The sequence below is a fragment of the Brachycentrus maculatus genome, unplaced genomic scaffold, assembly GCF_059751285.1.
Source record: "Brachycentrus maculatus isolate JH-2025_06_01 unplaced genomic scaffold, ASM5975128v1 h1tg000697l, whole genome shotgun sequence".
NCBI lineage: Eukaryota > Metazoa > Arthropoda > Insecta > Trichoptera > Brachycentridae > Brachycentrus > Brachycentrus maculatus.
This window is the reverse complement of record NW_028281429.1, coordinates 16,148-22,739: the sequence shown is the minus strand read 5'-3', so window position 1 is coordinate 22,739 and position 6,592 is coordinate 16,148.

The following is a 6,592-nucleotide window of genomic DNA, read 5'->3' as shown; positions in this document are numbered from 1 at the left end:
GCACTGCATCATATAAACGCAGTGTTATCTTGGTCATTAACATATGAAGGAAAGGTCATCATCCCACCCCTTCAGTCCAGGGTGAAAATGGGTAGTATAATGTAAAGCGAACACTTAACCCAACCAATGACGGTCGTAAGACGTGTTAATGTCCAGACTTCCATGTTCTTCTTCATCAATGTTGAGATGTCAAAAAATAATATAAAAAAAACTCCTTATTGGAAATAATCCAGATTTGTGAACAAGTATTTAGACAATAATTAAAGAAAACACTTCGTTTTTTACCACTTGAGTTTAATTATAGACTACATGTTTCAGAAGCTAAACTTCCATCATTCAGGTCTGTATAATAACTGACAGTTATTATACAGACCTGAATGATGGAAGTTTAGCTTCTGAAACATGTAGTCTATAATTAAACTCAAGTGGTAAAAAACGAAGTGTTTTCTTTAATTATTGTAACATGTCTTACCACAAAGTTAATGCCGAAACAATAAATAAGTATTTAGACGTATTATTTTTTGACATCTCATCAAAGATGAAGAAGAATATGGAAGTCTGGGCATTTACGGGGCTGGTTTGAGTGATCACTTTACACACGTGAAACATTCGCCAATTCTACCCATTATTGACAACCACACTTCTCAAAATCTTGGAAGTTCTACATATATATATGAACCAATTTAGAAACATTGTTTTTGAATCACTAGAACTTCACTAGAGATATCTATTGGTGAGATGAAAAGAACCTTTTTATTGAGCAGAAACTCTTATATTTGTATGTGAAGTCCGAATCCTGGATTATAATCACACACATGAGAAACGCCAGAAAATATCATTTTATTTTTTTTTATTTTTGCTTATAATTTGACCAGTTCATTTATTAATAACATTTTGAATGTGAACAAGTATTTGGACACACTGAAAATGTTGTAAGTATTTAGACAAATTTAAAATGTTGTGACATACGCAGGAAATAATGTGCTTGCTTTAATCATAATCAATGTATAACAATTTGACTATACTTTAATTCACCATTAGACTATCGAACTGATGACCTTTGGAATAGAATTAATGTCTCCCACATTCGAGTTTTTAGTAGTCTACATATGTATCTATAGTACATGCATCCATACATGTAAGGGGACATTGGGGTAAGTGTAAACGTATGGTGATTCTGGACGATTTTATTTGGACGAGTAGAATTCGATTACCGCACACCGGTACCAGCAGTAGAATATTATGTATTATTTCGAATATAAATATTATTATTATTAATATTATGTATTAAATTTGAACAGAAATTTGGCACTTTTGTATTATATATCTTTCTGCTGTGCTAGTCTGGTTTGGGGAGGCGTCTGTATACCGGCCAACGTCAATCTCAACATGGATGAAGACGAATATGGAAGTCTGGGTGTTTACAGGGCTTACGATCTGTCTTATTATAAGTAAATTCATGGTAAAATTAGGATAATACATTTTTTTCAGTTTAAAAAAAATATAGTTCATAAAATAAAACTGCTTACAAACAAAACACACACAGAAATATATAGATATGTATGGTATATATATAAATATATATATATATATTTATATATATATATATATATATATATATATATATATATATATATATACTTTTATATATATATATATATATATATATATATATATATATATATATATATATATATATATATATATATATATATACATATACACATTATTTTTGTGTAATACCACTTAAAATGCACAAAGTGAACGATGAATGATAATAAGAATTTTATATTACCATACCACAAAATTAAAAATGCTTTTAATAGCCAAAATATATTAATTAGTTCCTTTAAGCGTTCATAGTAACCCTTCTCTCCCCTACATACATAAATATATTAAACAAATATGTTGTATCTGTCTTTGAAAAATTTAAGCATTCAAAAATGCCGGAACCGCTTGGCCTACGAAAACCAGTATGTGAAATGCAATAAAAAATGTTATATCGCTGGAAATTCGACAATGAACCACCTTGGATGCTGATAATCTCTCGTATTCGTTTGTAGTAAATCTCTGCTAGGTGGGAGATGCCGGACTGGGAAGTGGACGGCGAGACAAAACAGTCCTCTCTCCCACTGACGAATGCCTAATAATAAAACACAACAGACGTTTTGATGTAAAACGAAACACAGTAAATAATTGTAACGGATGCTAACAAGTGTGCGCCCATGTTATACTATGAAAGTATAACTTGCGTCTATTATTTTGTATTTTCAAAGCATTGTTAACTGTGCCGCATGGTAATATCGTGGGTGGTGGTCCCGCGGTTAGTGTCGCGGCCTCATAAGTCAGAGTTTCTCGGTTCAAACCACAATTTGATACCTATTTCTAATAATGAGCCGCTTAGGCTCACAGAAATAGTATGAAATTGAAATATTTGTGTAAATAATAAAAACACAAATATTTCTCTTAAAAAAAAAACTTGAAAATATGCAATTTGGACTTCAAGATGCAAATTATAAAGTTTTCAACGTTTTATAAACTAGCAAAATACACTAAGTAGTTAAAATGTCATATTAATGTTTTAAAAGTAAATTCAACTTTAAGTTTAATAGCGAGTATTTTATGCAGCCTAAAAGTTTCAAATAACAGGGATTATTCAAACGGGGATTTTAGAGTTAACGTTTTTTGCCAGTATACCCTCAATAAAGCTCTCCTTGTCATTTGTCGTTCACTTTGTGTAGTACCAAAAAGTTCATTTTTTAACTGGTATTACACAATTCCGCCCATGTAGTTAGCACACTCTCCTACCGTACTGGAGGTCCCGGGCTCGATTCCCAGGGGGGGAGTCAAATAAATAAAAATGTTTTTTCGATCTAATTGTATTGTTTACGATGTGTAATACAACTCTCTTTGTCATTCATAGTTTACTTGGTACAATACCAAAAAATTCATTTAAAAAAAAAATGGTATTACACAAAGTGAACGATGAATGATAAAAATAATGTTATGATGATAGTTGCGTAAAAATACGACAAATATATATAGGTAACTGTAAAAACTGTGCGAATTGGCAATGTATATATATATTTTATATATATATATATATATATATATATATATATATATATATATATATATATACACATATATATAAATATATATATATATATATATATATATATATATATATATATATATATATATATATATATATATATATATATATATATATATATATATAATTTAATAATTTTATTTATTAGCTACTTTTCTATCACAAGGGTCATGTGATCATAGATATCGTGGCCGAATGACGTGATCTATTTAGTTTTTACCCACTGCATATAATATTATAAATCCAATTATTAATACCTACATTATTTAATAACTCTTTAAATAATGTGATAATGATATTAGCACCGAACGCGCATTCACCATATCCATAAAAAATATTAACAACTTGAACGATTATCATTACAGTATTATATTATGTTATAACATATCGCTCACTCCTTTCAAGAACGTCATAAATCAAAAATCGTCAATTTTCAGTTGAGCATATTTTCGGAATGCCCAGAAAATGTGCTATATCCCAGAAAAAGAGGCATATTTTTAACTTAATATTTACCCGCTACAGGGTAGAAAGTGTTGTTTTTGCATTTTGAAGAAAAGGTATTGTTTAATTGTTTTTTGAAATAAACTAAATATTTTTCAAATGGAGAAAAAATCTTCAGGTTTTACCTAAAAAGATCTGTTGCGTAGTAAAAAGTTCAATAAGTGGCTAGATATTTATTTTTAAAACATTGTATTGTATTTTTAAACTTTAATAACGGTCTCCTGAAAAATCAAGTTTTTTGATTTATGACGTTCTTGAAAGGAGTAGGCGATATGCGGTATGCAGACGAGGGTTTCATCAGTAGTTCCCAGACAGAGTTCAAATTGATGAAACGATAAATAAATGAGAATTTATTTACGCTCAACCTTTCGGTTAAATTGATTAATAGCGTGTCTCAATAATTTGCGCGTGGGGTAATAAAGCACGTCGTCGAGAGCAACGCGATATGTACGCGTCGAGGAAAGGGTCACCGCGTACTTGTAAGGTACTGGTAGGCACTCTTGCAAAACCAGTTGGGCAGTAATGTGCCAAAAGAAGTCAGACAACATGTGTTTGGCAAAGTACAAAGTAGATGGTGACCTTGTGCACCTGTTTTGCGTCAGGTTTGATTTTCGTAACCGGGCATAAACGGGTTAACGAGACTCTTTTTAACGAAGGGAGAAAGACATTACATATTATTTTTTGATGTCTCAACATGGATGAAGATAATCAAATGAAATACCGAACTGTGACCGTATCTACAAAACAAACATTTAAAACATATATAACACACAGTACGGCTGTCCAAACTCAAAACACAGTAAGGGACTTTTTTTTAGTACGTTTTTTTTTGCATTTTTGGACTAAGTAGATACTATTTAGTCCAAAAATGCAAAAAAAACGTACTACAAAAAAATGTACCTTACTGTGTTTTAAGTTTGGACAGCCGAGCAACCCTTCTTTCTGAACGTAATTCTAGAATTGCGGTCATAATTTCTAAAATGATAAAGCTAAACGCCTTCAAATTATGAAATTAGGTATTAATTGTTTTTATTATTTTCGATTATTTTTATTGTAGTTTGTAAATAAAAATAATACTTCACACTGGTATAAACATCCTTTCACTGGGTGACAAAATATTTATGGTAAAATTAAAAAAAAAAAAAACTTCTAACATTTAACATAGTGATGTTATTTTTTAAGATCTCAATATAGATGAAGAAGAATATGGAGGTTTGGGCATTTACGGGGCTCACGATCACGTGTAACATTCACCAATTCTACCCATGATTGACAACCACACTACTAAAATTCTTGGGATTTCTATAATATACATATGATTCCATTTTGAAACAAATTGCTTGAACAACTAGAATTTTTAGAGGCATATGTATATTAGTGAGATGAAAGAAGCTTTTTATTGAGCAGAAACTCTCTTACTTGTATGTGAGGTGATTTGATCCGAATCATACGTCGTTTTCCTTATTTTGCCAACTTATGATAATAATAGTTTAACTTCTGGTTCAATACGGTTGTAACATAAAAGGCAATAAATAATATATGAATTGGTGTCGAATCTTCATTTTCCTTCTTATAGATATCCTCGGATCTGTCTGTTCCGTGTCCATCTTATGTGACGTGGACTGCCAGCTATGACTCCATCGCTTTTAAGGTCTTCCAGGTGGTCTTCTTCTGTCTGGGTTTACTTGAAGAGCAATTTTGGCCAGTCTATTTCCTTGCATTCTATTGACACGGGTATCCTAGAATCGTCTTCGCTGTCTTTTCCATCTAATTATATCCTCCGTACTACAATTTTCCGGATTTCCGTGTTCTTTATTCAGTCTCTGCCTATGATGGGTCGTAAGCCCTATTTTAAGACTTGATTATTCTTCTTCATCTTTGTTGAGATATCGAAATGTAATATTACATATAAATTTGTATGCAAGGATTTATCCACATTGAATGGTCTGCGAATACCAAACTCGCGAAACGATCTCATTCTAAAATACCAATATGAGGTTGTCATCGGGTGCCTAAAATGACTAAGGACTTTATACGGCAACGGGCTTTCTAATATTTCTTTTAATGTTGCCTACTTTTTATTCTTCTTTCTCTTGTCAGCACTTAATTCTGCTGAGTTATCGTGATGATGCACTGTATTATTATTATTATTATTAATACTAACTTGTACAGCACCTATCAGCGAAAGCTAAACTGGCAGTACATAACGCAGCTCTACAGAGCTATGTATATTATACATATAAATTACAATATACATATGAACAGTGGCGTGCGCAGAGAATTAATTAGGGTAGGCAGTAGAGGTAGTAAGGTAAGCTGGTACTACTTAGTAAGGTAGGGTAGGTACTAGTTGAGATTTTATATATCACGCGGGGATGTTAGGATAGGTACTGCTTTTCTGCCTATATAGAAGGCACGTCCCTGAATATATATACATATATATATTTATATATATATATATATATATATATATATATATATATATATATATATATATATATATATATATATATGTATATATATATATATATATATATATATATATATATATATATATATATATATATATATATATATATATATATATATATATATATATATATATATATATATATATATATATATATATATATATATAAAGAAAATCAATGTCGTGGAGCTCCGTACTTCTTTCTTTCTTTTCTTGCTTTCTTCTGACACCTCTTTGACCCTCAATATTGTGATCATTTGCAGTAGCTTTACAACTACCTTCTGGCATTTCAAGGGTCAAATAAACATGTCGCCAAGAGTGCTGAAAAGTTTGGCCACCCCTGAAATAAAAGAACATTCAAGATGGCGCCACGGTCACGTGTGACGGCAGATGGCTATAAAATGCAATCCCTTAGCATTTCAATACACAAAATGATTATTCTAGTTACCGCACGAAAACGGAAACCATCACTCAATATTAACATTTAAAATGGTAATTTTCAGGTG